The sequence below is a fragment of the Mesocricetus auratus genome, unplaced genomic scaffold, assembly GCF_017639785.1.
Source record: "Mesocricetus auratus isolate SY011 unplaced genomic scaffold, BCM_Maur_2.0 Super-Scaffold_100006, whole genome shotgun sequence".
In the NCBI taxonomy this organism is placed as follows: domain Eukaryota; kingdom Metazoa; phylum Chordata; class Mammalia; order Rodentia; family Cricetidae; genus Mesocricetus; species Mesocricetus auratus.
Window position 1 is genome coordinate 32,632,533 of NW_024429190.1, and position 15,035 is coordinate 32,647,567.

Here is a 15,035-nt window from a genome sequence, read left to right on the forward strand (position 1 = left end):
ATTATCTTCCAAGCTGGAGAGCTGTGGGGACGCTCCCCCTGAGGCTGATCTAGAAGCCAAGTGCTTCCAGCTCCAGCACTCAGGTCTTGCCTTTCCCAACAGTGTGAAGAGCCCTTTGTGAACTCCTAAGAAGGATGCCATTCCTAAGATCAAAAAGTGATCAAACAGTTGCTTACAACAGCTCTAGGCAAGAGCCTGCAACTTCCTGGACCTTAGCCTCCCTACTGAGGAGAAGCTGTCAAAGGGAACCACTAAGCTCCTTTAGTCCTAAGATCCTATAAATCTCTGCAGACTTCGAGTTATATGATTAGGCTATGTACATTAACTCCTATGCGCATTAACTCTCTATGCCAAGTGTGCCAATGCTGCCCAGTGGATTCAGGCCATGCACGTGTATAAGGTTAGCTACCTTTCTTGTAGCTATAACAAAATACATGACAACGCAGTAGATTGATTACTTTCTATTTCTGAGATAAAACTCCACGACCAAGGCAACTTATAGAAAAAAAGTTTATTTTGGGCTTATAGTTTCAGAGGGTTAGGGTCTATAATTAGGGTCAGGGAGGGGACGGTATGGCAACAGATGGTAGACGTGGCAGTGAGAAGCTGAGAGCTGAGGGCATACATATCTTGAGCCACAAGCAGGAAACAAAGGAAGTGAACATCCTCAGTGGTGTACTTCCTCTAGCAAGGCCGCCCTCCTAAATCTGCCCACATGTTACCACTGGGAACAAACTATTCAACTGCCCGGGACTATGGGGGGGCATCTGGTTCAAACGGCCACAAATAGTTTAAGCAGCGAAGGGTTTATTTTGCCTCATAGTCTTGAGGGTCTGGTCCATCCCGGCAGCAGGAGTTTGAGGCGGTTGGTCATGTTGTATCTGTAGTCAGGAAGCAGAGAAAGAGAGAAGCATGCTGGTGTTCGGCTCTCTCTCTCTCTCTCTCTCTCTCTCTCTCTCTCTCTCTCTCTCTCTCTCTCTCTCTCTCCTTTCTATTCAGTCTCAGTAAATGTTCACCGTATAAGAAATGCTGGAGAGATGGCTCAGCAATTAAGAATATGAGATGCTCTTCCAGAAGACTCAGACTTAATTCCTGGCACCCACAATGGCTGCTCACAATCTTCTGTTACTCCAGTCCCAGGAATAAAACTCCTTTTTCTGGTCTCCAGGGGCACTGCATGCGTGTGATGCAGATACACACATGCAGGCAAAATAACCTACACACATAAAAATTATTTGAAAAATATAGAAAGGAGGCAAAACAGTATTTTTCAGCTTAGCTTCCTCCTTCTTCTCTCATACAACACATCCTGACTCCAGTTTCTCCTCCTTTCACTCATCCCAGCTCCCCTCCCACCTCCCCTTTCCCCCAAATCTACTTCTTTGGTTCCCTTCAGAAAGGAGCAGTCCTCCCAGGATATCAATCAAATGTGGCATAACAAGATACAGTAAAACCAGGCACAAACCCTAATGTCAGCATTGGGTGAGTGTTGTGTGATACTTGATCATACTGTGTTAGTAAAATCAACCTAGGATCAGGGGACAACTAATTGAGAGTACAGAGGAGCCAAGAATACAGACAGAGAGATGCACAGGAAGGAGTAGGGAGGGACTTGGAGTTTCTCAGTCTATATGGTTTGGGTCTCTTGGTGGGTCTCTAGCCAAAAAGGAAGGTCAGCTAGTTGCTGTGCGGCCTGTCTGAGCTACAAATATTTACCCCAACATCTGACTCCCAAATCTTTATTGGTAAATAGAATGATAGAGCCTTAGTTAAAAACAACAGTCAAGGAAGCCCAGTAGGAAGAAAAGGGTCCCAAGAGCAGGCAAAAGAGTCAGAGATACCCACCCCTCCTGAAAAAACACCAAGCTAACAACCAGAACATATTTGCAGAGGATCTAGAGCAGACCCCTTGCAGGTTCTGTGATTGTCGCTTCAGTCTCTGTGAGCCCCTATGAGCCCAGCTTAGTTGATTCTGTGGCCACACAGTTTAGAACATACTGAACACCCTCTCTCTGCCCCCGTCACAGCATTTAGGCCCCCTGACACTGTCCACTTTCCCCATTCTCCTCTGATACCCTTCAGCAGAATGGAAACACCTTGATGGAAGAGGGTTATGTTTGCCCTTTGCCTGCCCTCAGAGCTGGCATGGACTCATATCTCTTTAAATATTTGTTGAAGGAATTTTTTGTTTGTTTGTTTTTCTAGACAGGGTTTTTCCTGTGCAGCCTTGACTGTCCTGTAGCTCACTCTATAGAGATTTGCTGGCCTCTCCCTCCAGAGCACTGGGATTAAAGGAATGTGCCATCACTACCTAGCTGTTGGAGGAATTCTTAAAGAGACAATAGAAGCTAGGGTGCGGTGGCTCATGCCCATAATCTCTTGTCAGGAGGAGGCCAACCTGGGCTACAAGCACCTTATTTGGATATCTCTATTTTTGTCAAAGAATGCTTTTTTGCTTTGGTTTTGGGTTTAATCATTGCTTTGGAGGCAGGCTCCTGCTATGTAGCCCAAGCTGGCCAAGAATTCAGGATCCTCCTGCCTCCACCTCCAGAGCTATGGGATTACAGGTGTGAGCCTGCCATGCCTGGCTGTGAAGTGACTCCTCACCCTCAAGAAGGAAAGGATGTTGGTATAGTGGCTAAGTGGACACTGGCTGCTGCTGATAGCTGTAGGGGGGGTCATTTAAATCCCCAAGCCCGGAACACAGAGATAGGAGCAGGCTGGGCTGCACGTGTTACTGTGAGTTCATCGTGATAAGAACTGGAGGGATGGCTCAGCGGTTAAGAGCACTTTGCTTTTCTTGCAGAGAAGCTGACTCGGATTCCCAGCACCCGTTCCAGGTTGTTCACAACTGTATGTAACCCCAGTTCTAACCCTGTCTTCCGGCCTCCACAGATACCAGCAGACATGTGGCCTCCGCTTACATATACATACATAGAAATAAAGGTAAAAACAGCAGCAACAGGAACCAGGGGAAGACTACCTCTCTCACTCTCTCCATCCCTTAGTTGCTTGTGGTTCTTTGTGCAAGGTTGAGACCTCCTGAGCTTTCCCCACATCCATGATAACGTGTGTATTGCTGGTGTCTTTTCTTGTTCATTTCATGTTTGGTTGGTCTCGTTAGTGAGAGTTTATGGTGGTAGCTTCTGACATCCCTAGATTTTCCAGGGAAGAACACACCAGTTGATTGGCCAATACCAAATGGTCAGCCCTGAAAACAGACACGCAAATGACAATATGCAGATTGAACATATTGTACTAGAGTATTTAGGAATATATGCATGCACATAAACAAATATGTATTTAACAACAGTTAATGAAATGGAGGCCATGAATTTGAATGAGATCAAGGAGGGGTACATGGGAAGGTTTGGAGACAGGAATAGAAAGGGAGCTATGATTAAGTTATGATCTCAAAAATTAAAAAAATAAAAGCAAGACCTACTCATCTCGGGACTTCAGTCGCAGGAGCTCAGTGGTCATTGCGTTGTGTCACAAGGAGTGGTGACACAGACAATGGGAAGTGAGCAGCTGGATGTGAGAGCTCACATCCATACTCTCAGCTCTGGGGAGACAGAGGCAGGAGGATTGCCTCCACTTACAGGCCAATCGGGGCTATAGAGTAAGGTGCTATGGCAGGAAGGAAAGACGGGCATGCTTCGAGGCATCACGGGGTTCACCTGCAATCCCAGTCCCAGCGCTTGAAAGGTGTCTCGCCCCCAGAAGGGACTGGAGTTAGAGGGACTTTGGCAGGAAGCACTAGTGAGCTCTGGTCTTCCAAGAGGCTCAGAAAGCTCAAGGCTATCCTCGGCAAGTCTGAGGCCATGTGAGTCCCTGTCAAAGGAAGAATGAGGTGTGTAGGGTTGTATAAACCATTCAGTGCACACAGGGAGCACCAAGTACTCCCATGGTAAGGAAAGAACCCCTGCTCCCAGGCCGAGATAGAAGAAATGGTATCTTCCAAGCTCTGAGACCCTGAGCAGGTCACTGGATCCCTTGGGATCCCAATTTCCTCATTTGCACACCCTAGGCTTATCAGAAAATTCTAGAAGGTTTACCCAGACTTAGCGCTCTTCCTTATCTTGATCTACTGCTGTTCGGAATCCCTGATGGAAACACAAAAGCTTCCAGGGAGTTGGGAAATGGGCAAGAGGTCAGCGTCTCCCCTGGTTAATCAGAAAGAGTCCTGATGTGGAGAGAGTTTGAGTTCTGCATTTAAAGGGAAGCAGAGAAATCTCACTCGAAATCAGGAAAAATCCTGAGAATAATGCTCTAGTTAGAAGTGTGCCGGGCGTTGGTGGCGCACGCCTTTAATCCCAGCACTCGGGAGGCAGAGGCAGGCAGATCTCTGTGAGTTCGAGACCAGCCTGGACTACCAAGTGAGTTCCAGGACAGCCTCCAAAGCCACAGAGAAACCCTGTCTCGAAAAACCAAAAAAAAAAAAAAAAAAAAACAAAGTGTGTGGACCTTGGTTTGGTGGGATGGCTTAGTGGTTTGAAGGACTGCATAAACCTGATATTGACTTCAGTCCCATCCCTGGAATCTACAGTGGAAGGAGAGAACCAAATGCAGAAAGATTCACAGACAGACAGACAGACAGACAGACAGACACACACACACACACACACACACACACACACGACTGGTGATATTTCTCTGTGGTAAAGGTGTTTGCCACCAAACTTTAGACCCACCCGGTAGAGAGAATTGATGCCCACAAGGTTCATCTGACCCCTGCATATGCACAGCGGTGTGTGGACACCTCTCCCCCAAATAAATAAAATGTATTGGAAAACTTTTTAAATAAATTAGAAAAAACCCATGAAGACTTTGGTACTATGACGTTCCTCTTCTTCCAATCAAAGTCACAGAAGCCTGGGTGCCCCTCCCAACTGTCAGGGGGATCAGAATGCATTGCTTTTTTTCTGCTAAAGCCCCTATGTACCTCATCTTGTAGAAGGTCCTTTTGACTCTCCCAAGATGAAGGGAAACTTTGCTTTCGATCGCTCAGCTGTTTCTGAAGTCTGCCCCGGATTTCTTCCTGCATCTACTTTCCCAGACTCTCCTCTCTAACTTGGCTGGGCCTGAATCTTAATGATTACCCACAGCACTCTGACAGCAGGTCCAGTTTCAGGCTAATCAATACTAGTATTGGTTTAACTTTAAAGATAAACCAAGAATTTAGCAAAACACCTGTGTGTGTGGTTTAATAGCATAGCATTTATCACTCCCACGACAGCCTGCTGTGTGAAGCAGCAGAGCCCAAGCAGATGTGTGGTGTGTCTCTTCTTCTTCTTCTTCTTCTTCTTCTTCTTCTTCTTCTTCTTCTTCTTCTTCTTCTTCTTCTTCTTCTTCTTCTTCTTCTTCTTCTTCCTCTTCTTTTTCTGCTTCTTCTTCTTCTTCTGCTTCTTCTGCTTATGCTTCTGCTTCTTCTGCTTCTGCTTCTTCTTCCTCTTCCTCTTCCTCTTCCTCCTCCTCCCTTCACCTTCATCCTTCTTTTTTGTTTTTCAATGCAGGTTTCTTGCTGTCCTGGAACTTGCTCTGTAGATCAGGCTGGCTTAGAACTCAGAAGTCTGCCTGCCTCTCCCTCCCAAGTGTTGGGATTAAAAATGTGCACCACCACCTCTTGGCCAGGGTTTGATTCTTAACATTGGCAAATGAACAAAAAGGGCTGGAGAGATGGCTCAAAGGGCTGCTCTTCCAGAGGTCCTGAGTTCAGTTCCCAGCAATCACAAGTGGCTCACAACCATCTGTGATGAGATATGGTGCCCTCTTCCGGCCTGCAGACATACATGTAGACAGAACACTGTATACATAATAAATAAATAAATCTTAAAAAAAAAAAAGCCGGGCGTTAGTGGCACACCAGCACTCGGGAGGCAGAGGCAGGCGGATTTCTGTGAGTTTGAGGCCAGCCTGGTCTACAGAGTGAGTTCCAGGACAGGCTCCGAAACAATACAGAGAAACCCTGTCTCAAACAAAACAAAACAAATGAACAAAAAAACAAGGCAATATGAGAGTAGATGAACTATCTGACATTATTTGAGTTGAAGACCAGATTTGTATGTGTGTCTTTTAATTTGGCCTTGAAATGCAGTCTCCCAGAAGAATTTCAGAATGTGCTGGGAGTTATGGAAACACTTTCTAACTCTGAACACATCTCTGGAGATAGCTGCTCCAAGCCAACAGCCACCCCTCTATGAAAGTTGAAGTGTTCAGTCTTAACATTCACCATCCTGACTTCCAAGTTAAACTTTACATTATTGAGTTAGAGTAAACAGAAGCCACTTAACTTATCACAAGCCCCCTTTCTCAAAGATGAGCAACCCTGAGAGCTTATGTAAGAACAATATTACTAACGTGTTATTTGCTTTCTGAGCTGAAGAACTGACCCTGTAGGAAGTCAAAGGAACCATGACCCGTAAATCCTTATCAACTTCCCCAACATCTCTTTTTTGTTTCTCTTCAGGCTCAACTCAAATAGTTACTCTTGGGAAATGCAGAGTGAAGCATCCTCCTTGATGTGTCATCTTAACCAGAGAAGTGGCGAAAGTACCTTGGAGGACCTAGAACCAACATGGGAGAGGGTCCTTCTGACATTGCTATTGTTGACCTGAAATGCATGGAGCAGAGAAATGAAGCAAGAGCTTACAGCCTGGCTGTCCAACTGGTAAACTTCCAAAGTTGGTCTCAAGAATACAGAGAGAGGAGTGTCTAGTTCTTCTTGTGGTGCCAGGCACAGACATACACAGGAGATCTGGTAGCTGACTACTAGGCTACTCTGAAGGTGAGATCCTTCCAGTCCAGTCATTTGGCATTGGTAAGAGGCACACATGAGGACCAGTCTGTTAATCCAAACCCCTCCAACTTCTTGCTTCCCTCTAGGTCTCCTCTCAGAGGTAAAAGCCGCCAACCAAAGTTCCTTGACTGGGTCATAGGTCCCACATCATAAAACTTGGGGTATAATATTTATCACCCTTCTGCAGGTGGGATGTCAAAATGAAAAAGAAATAATAATCCTAAATCTCACACGAAGACTGAGGAGATCGATGAGGTAATTGATATGAAATAGTTTGGACTCCCTGGGAAGCAAAATAGGGCATAAATTTAGGCTTTGTCACTGGATGGACCCCATGCTAATAACTCAGTGTGGTTAATGAGAAACTTGCTTGGCTGTGTAGACGGTGGAACTGCATGGGCTACCGTTGGAGCTCAGGATAGACTAATTCTGATCAATAATTCTGCGGACTTGGTGTAGCCATGATGCCCCTGCCTCAGGTCATTTTCTTCTCTCCCTTCATCTTCCCTCACAGCCTTTTTTAAAGTATTATTTTCTTCCTGTGATGACTCTTTTTTATTAATTTATTTTTTACATTCCAATCCCAGTTCTCCCTCCCTCTTCTCCTCCTGCTCCCTCCACCTCCCTACTCCTACTCCCCCTCCCATCTGCTCCTTGGAGAGGGTAAGTCCTCCCCTAGGAAGTCTACTAAGTCTGCATCAAAGACTCTTAATATAGGCCTGGGTAGTCTGGAAATTGCTACTTTATACTACTCTACAGTCCTCCTGCCTCTGTCTTCTGGGTACTGGCATGACAGGCATGACTATAACTGGCCTTCCCCCACTCCACTTTGTTTGTTTGTTTTGGTTTTTTTTGAGACAGGGTTTCTCTGTGGGTTTGGAGCCTGTGCTGGAACTAGCTCTTGTAGACCAGGCTGGTCTCGAACTCACAGAGATGCACCTGCCTCTGCCTCCAGAGTGCTGGGATTAAAGGCATGAGCGACCACCTCCCGGCCATCCTCCCCCCTCCCCACTTTGAAGCAGGGTTTCACATAGCCTAGGCTGGCTCCAAACAAAGTAGACTCTGAGACAAGCATCCTAGTGTCTCATCCTCCTGAGTGTTGGGATGACAGGCGTGTACCACACTCAACTTCTTGCCGTTGAATATGCCTGCAGACAGCACCGTCATACTGAAGTCATCTCCCAATGGCTTCTAATTCAACACCGGAACCCAGTTTCTGTTCTTGTGAGTATAAATAATGTGTGCTCTTTAAAACAACATGGCAATGCTTGGCTGCCATTATTGAAAGAATCTCAGGCACTCCTTTGCTTTGATAGCAGTTGATTCTGTGTGAACAGCAATCATGGCCCTGGTTCATTGACCAAAAAGAATAGATGTTCTCTGAGCTCCCCCACCTCAGGCCCCCAATCAGAATTCTAAGAGAATTTCCACTCTGGCACTCATCCTGATCAGTCTGCCTGATCATTGCTCTAGCCAAGGCCACCGGCGTCCTCTGTGTTCCCATTGTCACTGACTGATTCTCTTTCATCCGCTCCGGCTGTCAGCAGTATTTGATCCCACTTACCGCTTTCCTTGCAAGCCTCTGCCAGCTCGGCTTCCTGAACATCAGCTCTCTCACTGCGTTGTGCAACTCCTGGGACCACATTTGTTTCTACCAGGGTTTGGCGTATTACAGAGGCAGGTCAAGTCAGCCTGCACAGGTTCTCATGGACTTTTTGGGAACACAGCCACATCTGTTTGTCTTCGGATGCTTTGTGCTTTAATGTCAGAATGGCGTGATGGCAGCCAGGAGAATGTGGCTTATGAAGGTGAAAATATTTACCATGTGACGCTTAATGAGAACATGTCCAGAAAAACGGCATGGACTGTCTGAGGATGGCTTTGCTTCCTGCTCCAATGGCCACTCCTAGTCTCCCTTGATTCTCCTCGTTTCCCTGGTCTCCCATTCTCTGCCTTTGAACTCCTTCTGTACCTAATCCTTGGCTGAGTCCAACCAAACCCAGAAGATCCCTACTTTCAATTTACCTCTCTTTCTGAAAGGATCTCACATAGCTAAGGATGTGAGATCACATAGCCTTGTACTCCAGCTCCTCCTGCCTCCATATCCCGAATACCGGGGTCACAGTTGGGTACCACCAAACCTGACTTACATATGCTTTCATACCCATAGGTTTAGAGTCAAAGTTTCTCAATTAATGACGAAGTCTCCACTTGGACTTCCAATGGACTTGACTTCACAATGGACCGCAAACCTGCTCTCTCAGCGGCTCTTCTGTTAGTGGCAACTTTCTTTTAGTTGCTCAGGCCAAATGCAGATGCTGCCTGGCTTAGAAAGTAGATAACTTGGGCTGGAGAGATGGCTCAGTGTTTAAAAACACGGTCTGCTCTTCCAGAGGAACCTGGTTCAATTCCCAGCAAAAATAATAATATAAAATTATATATTGTTATATAAACAAATTATGTTAAAAAAGAAAGTAGATACTTAGAAAGTATCACAAGGCAGGAATGTATGCAGTGTTCTTAGTATTCTGAGCATGGTGGTTAGCCTGCCTCAAACACTTACACAAAGTTATCCAAAGCAAAGCCTACTTTGTGGTACATGTCATTTATTTATTTGTTTGTTTGTTTATGAGACAGGGTCTAACCATGCACATCAGGCTGGTTTCAAACTTAAGAGAGCCCTCTGTCTCTGCCTTTTCAGTAGGCGTGAGCTACTATGCCTAGCAATATATTTAGGAGCTCAAGGCCATCCTTGAACTATGAAGGATCTTTTCAGAAAGAGAGACAAGGTGGGGAGGGAGGGAGGAAGGAAAGAAATTCTTGTAACTTAGTGTTTATTATTAAACAAAGAAACAGCCTGGCCATCAGTAGTGGCACACAACTCTAGTCCCAGCATTCGGGAGGCAGAGGCAGGTGAATCACTGAGTTTGAGGCCAACCTAGTTTATCTATACAGTGAGTTCCAACTCTCGTCTCTAGAAAATCAAAATAAAAAGCAAAACAAAACGGAAAAACCCCAAAACAACAGATTCTTGACTACTATACTGAAAGTTATCTCTAGTATCATTGTGGCTTTGAGAAATAGTGATGTTACCAAACCTGGGTCACAGACTTACACCAAGAAATCAAATTCTGTCTACTAAACTTGAGAATCCAGCACAAACAGCAATCTGACAGTAAAATGCAGGAATAGGAGATACAGTCAACGTGGTCACGTGGGGAAGAGAGACAAAGACATCTGGTGACCACTCCACAAGGCCTTCTTCAGGGTCCTGAAGTGACACTGCAGTTTAAAGTGAAGGCCACAGATTTGAACATCTAAGAAGTGCAAATGTCCAAGGGTGGTCTTGCCCACAACTGACCCATCATTGGGCTTTAGTCCACCGTGGGAGCTGTAAAAGCTGTGTGAAGTCTCTGGAGACAAGTTCCCCTTCCAGCTGGTGTTTTTCCTTCTCCCTGCAAGAGGTTCCTGCTATTTCATGGGTCCTTCCTTTAGAATGTCTTGCTGGGTACAACAACTCACACCTTTAATCCAGTACTCAGGAGACGGAAGCAGGATCTCTCTGTGTGAGTTCAAAGCCAGTTTGGGATACAAAGTGAGACCCTGTCTCATAAATGGATGGATGGATGGATGGATGGATAGATGGATGGATGGATGGATGGATGGATGGATGATTGGATGTATGTATGTATGTCTTTAATCCCTGCAGGCCAGTTATGGCAGGGCCCTTGTGAGTCAGGGACTATTTATATTAGCAGGTTCTCTCCCCTAGCCACAGGTAATCTACTGATAAAGTTAGGCACCATCCTTGGAATAAGCCTCTGATCCATTTGCACCTGAACATTCCTGTCTCAGACCACTTGAACAAGCTCTCCTAGCTTGGATTACATGATCACCTCTGGTGGGCTTTTCTGGATCGGTTTCCTCCCCTCTGACCTGTTCTTGCTGTGTATGTGACAATCCTTTCACAAGAGAAGTCAGCCATATCTTTTCCTTGCTTTCTCCAGCTCACCTGAGGTGAAATCCAGGCCATTTCCGCCTCCTCCCTACTGAAACACCCCTGGGTTTTATTGCTTCCTTTACACCCCTCCTTCCTCACATGGCTCCAGCTGCACAGGCCGCCTTTCTCCTTGGGGATAACTCCAAATGGGTCTATGCTTTCCTGCTACAAATTCTTCTAGAAAGGGAGTGGTGAGATTGCTCCGTGAAGGAGCTTGCCACCATGCCTAATGACCGGACTTCAGTTTCCCAGACCCACAAGGTGGGAGAAGAGAGCTGACTCTTGTAAGATGCCTTCTGACCCAGCTGCCCACATATCCCCACTCCCATGGACCCACAGAAGCCAACCAACCAACAGATAAATGTAACAAAATATGAAACTGTGGAATGGGAGGTGGAACCTAGGGCATTTTATGTGCTTGGCAATGTTCTAAGGCTGAATCCCATCCAAGGCCCTTCCTGCTGTCAGACTTGCATTCCTCCTCCCGCCAACCTGTGGGCTCTGATGTAGGAATTCTCTACGCTGTTTTCTAGTCTATTCAGTGGGAGACTGTTTGATTTGCTTCATAACTCAGTCCTCGCTTGTCTGGGCCAACATTAACTGTTCCCTCTCTAGTACCCCACACTATGTCTGTGCTGACTGGAGATTCGGCCTTCCTCTGTGAATTCCAGGTGTCTGTGGCCTTTGTTCCCTCTGCAACGTAGTCCAGAAACTCTGGCAAAGGCTGTGGAGGAGCAGAGTCATTTGTAGTTTAAGAGCTAGAGGCAGCTGGGGATGTAGCTCAGTGCTAAACCGCTTACATGAGCTCCTGGGTTTGATCCCCAGTAAAAGGCAGGGTGCTTGTCTAGCATGCACAACGCCCTGGGTTGTCCCAGCACCATATAAAATAGGCGTGGTGGTGCATACCTATAATCCCAGAACTCAGGAGGGGGAGGCAGGAGGATCAGGAGTTCAAGGTCATCCTTGGCTACATATTGAGTTCTGTCTAAGTTGGGGCAGTGGGGAGGCTGTAAATTTGAACTGTTTCTTTGTAGAGAATACTTTTGAATTGACTTGGTTGTTTTCCTCTTTTTGGTTTTTGAAACAGGTTTCTCTGTGTAGTCAGTCCTGGCTGTGCTGGAACTTGCTCTATAGAGCAGGCTGTCCTCGAACTCAGATACCTGCCTGCTGCTGCCTCTGGAGTGCTAGGATTAAAGGTGTGTATCACCAGGTCTGGCTTGACTACATTTCTCAATGAAGGACCTTGCAGCCTTGCAACCTTACAGCCTTCCCTTGGTTTGCAGAATCCAATCTTCCTCTTCCCTGACAGAGGGAGGGACTGTCTGCATCTGAGCCTTGGTGACCAGAGGAGTCCATCCTTGGTCCCAAGTCCACATGGGGTCCTGCTGCCTCTGCAGAAAGTCACAGTAGGACAGGGCTCTTAATCCCAGAAAATTCTTCCTTCCACCTGACCCCCACCCCCAGAGTCAGGGTTTACCTACTGGTCAGTGCTGTTGCCCTTTCCGGCCAGGTGTGTGACTTACCTGTCACAAGCAAGAGGTCCCTGGCAGGGTGATTAACTCATGACCACCGGCCACAAAGACACAAGGCCTTCCAGCCCTTAGACTCCTGGCTGCCTGCATGCCAGCCCCATGCAAACAGGCTATCAGAGTCAAACTTTGTTCCAGGAGGCTGAGTTTAATCCCTTGGCCTTGGCAGGGCCTCCATCTCTAGCTGAGGTGGTTTGGTTTAGCTTTTAATATTCTTGCAGCGTGCTTAACTTCTTTGGGAGGCTACAGAAATCCCAAGGTTCATGCAGAAAAGCAGGCCATCAGAGATTAATGGATACCTTGCACCCTGGCTTCAAGCCTGCTTGGCCACGGTCTCTGGTCATTCTAATCTGAGTTGTTCCTGTCCTTAATTCCTGAGACTAAGCTACCATTCCAAAGTGTTCTTTATTATCTGGCCACAGTCTCTTCAGCTCTCCCCTTCTCTCACTCCGTTTCTGAGATCACGATGCTCCTTCAGTCCCTGTCACTCCTATTGGTTGCTGTGTGACTGGGCACTCTGAGGCTGACCCTCCATCAATCAGGCTTGAGTTTGGGTTCAGATTATGTTGTGTGCTGGGCAGGGAGCTCTCTGAGCATCAGAGAGGAGGATGGGGAGTCACAGGGGTCAAGAAGATTGAAACCACCATCACTCAACGCACAGCCCAGGTCCTGGGTATCATGGGTAGTGTTGAAACTGGCAAGTTGTCTGAGGGAATCAAGAGACAGAGAAAGACATCCTCTCACAAAGGGGTGCCTGAGGAGAGGTTGAAGCATCTGCACTGGAAGAGTCTGCCTGCCTGGTCTGTGAGGCAGAGGCAGGTAGATCTCTATGAGTCAGAGGCCAATGTGGTCTTCACATGAGTTCAGGCCAGGTAGGGCTACACAGACTGTGTCTTAAAAGAGAAAAGCAAACAAGCAACAGATTGCTGCTTATTGGGAAGGAGGATATATGTTTTATGTATCACAGTTTTCATAACCATAAATCTTCATATCTGGAGAATAGAACCCTCTATGGCTGTCCTCTCCTCTTCCTTTTCTTCCTCCTCCTCATCCTCTTTTCTCCTTTTAGAACTGGTATAAAACTCTGGGCCTTGAGTGTCCCAGACAAGCACTTTCACACTGGGCTATCTTGCCAGCTTTGAAATGGTCCTTTTGTTTGTTTTGTAAGTTAATTTTATAAAAATCATTTTAGTGTGTGTGTGTGTGTGTGTGTGTGTGTGTGTGTGTGTCCCAGGAGGTCATAGGTTTCAGAACCACCTAGAGTTAGAGTCATAGGTATCTGTGACCCATGTGGCATGAATGGGTGGGCACTGGATCAGAACTCAGGTCCTCTGCAGAAGCAGTATAAACTCTTAACTGCCAAACCATCTCTCTAGCTCAGGTTTTTTTTTTTTTTTTTGAGGCAAAGTTTTGCTCTGTTACCCTGCCCTTAAATAATTCTTAGTTTCCCTAATAATTGGACTTCAGGGGTGTGCCCAGCTTACAATCAACATAAAATTATTTATTTATTTGATGTGTGTATGGGTATTCTGTCTGCACATATGTCTGTGTACCACTTGCATGCCTGGTGCCTCTGGAGTCCAGAAGAGGGTTGGTATTGGATTTCCTAGACGATCAGTGCTTTTTTTTGTTTGTTTGTCTGGTTTTTTGAGACAGGGTTTCTCTGTGTTGTTTTTGGAGCCTGTCCTGGCATGATTCCCTATCTTTGTGAACCCCACAAAGGAACGGACTCCACAAGCACTTCTAGACGTAGTCAATCCATGGAAGTTGATTGTAGCAGCTGGAGAGATGGAAGATCAGTGCTCTTAACCTTCTTGTCTAGCTACCTCCATGCTCTTCTAAGACTTATAGTCTAGTCTTAAGAATATTTGCTGATTTAGTCTGGACGTTGGGAACCCCTTGGTATATCCAGCTCTCTCCATCACCCACTGTGGACACAGACATAGTTACTTCATGAAAATGGGAGATGAGAGATCAGTCCACCCAGGTAACAGGCCAGCAGTACTGGTCACCACCTCCTTAAATGTCTGCAGGGAAGGTCCTGGAGAATAGCAGAAGCAGGTGAGAAATGTTAGTTGGACCATGGAGAGGAAGCTTGGGGGACTGGGGAGAGGAGGAGAAAGATTTAGTCACAGAAGAAAACTGGAGGTCAAACCCAAACCTGGGACAGGCAGATGCAGGCTTAGGGGAGGTTCCACACATGCTACATACTTTTGGGGTTTGCTGTTTGTTTTTTAGATGAATTCTCACTGTGTGGTTCAGGCTGGCCTGGGATTTGTTACCTAAATCAGACGGGCTTTGAACTCACCAAAACTGGCCTGCCTGTCTTTTAAGTCCTACATTAAAAGTATGCACCACCATACCTAGTGCACCAGACGGTTTCATAAACTGAGCAGGCCTGGTACAGCAGCCAGGAGAAGTCCTAGTCCTCTGGACTTTGGAGCCAGGAGAGGGCCATAGCCCTGGGGCTAGGTTAGGAAACACTAGGAGCAAATAGAGTTAACAAGCCTATCCCTTCCCACCCTGTTTCAAGGCCGGCAGCTGAGTCTCTGTCTCTGGGTCACTGGTATTTCTTGTAGGTGGATCCAGACCGCTGGGACCTGTTTCTAGAGTCTGGGATGAAATGCACTGGGATTAAAGAAGTCTGTACTGAGCTGAGAGCCCAGAAAGATGGGAGAGATATTGCCCCAGGTTATGGAGGGAGACA

The 15,035-nt window shown here is 46.4% G+C and overlaps 1 long non-coding RNA gene across 1 annotated transcript; it reads right to left on the reverse strand.

The window, feature by feature from the left end:
- Window positions 1-496: 496 nt before the first annotated feature.
- On the reverse strand, window positions 497-8,563 carry LOC106021042. Its single transcript, XR_005877747.1, has 3 exons — window positions 8,364-8,563; window positions 2,984-3,211; window positions 497-1,216 (listed from the first exon to the last, which is right to left on the reverse strand). It is a non-coding gene; the product is annotated as an uncharacterized LOC106021042 (long non-coding RNA).
- Between the last annotated feature and the right edge of the window lie 6,472 nt (window positions 8,564-15,035).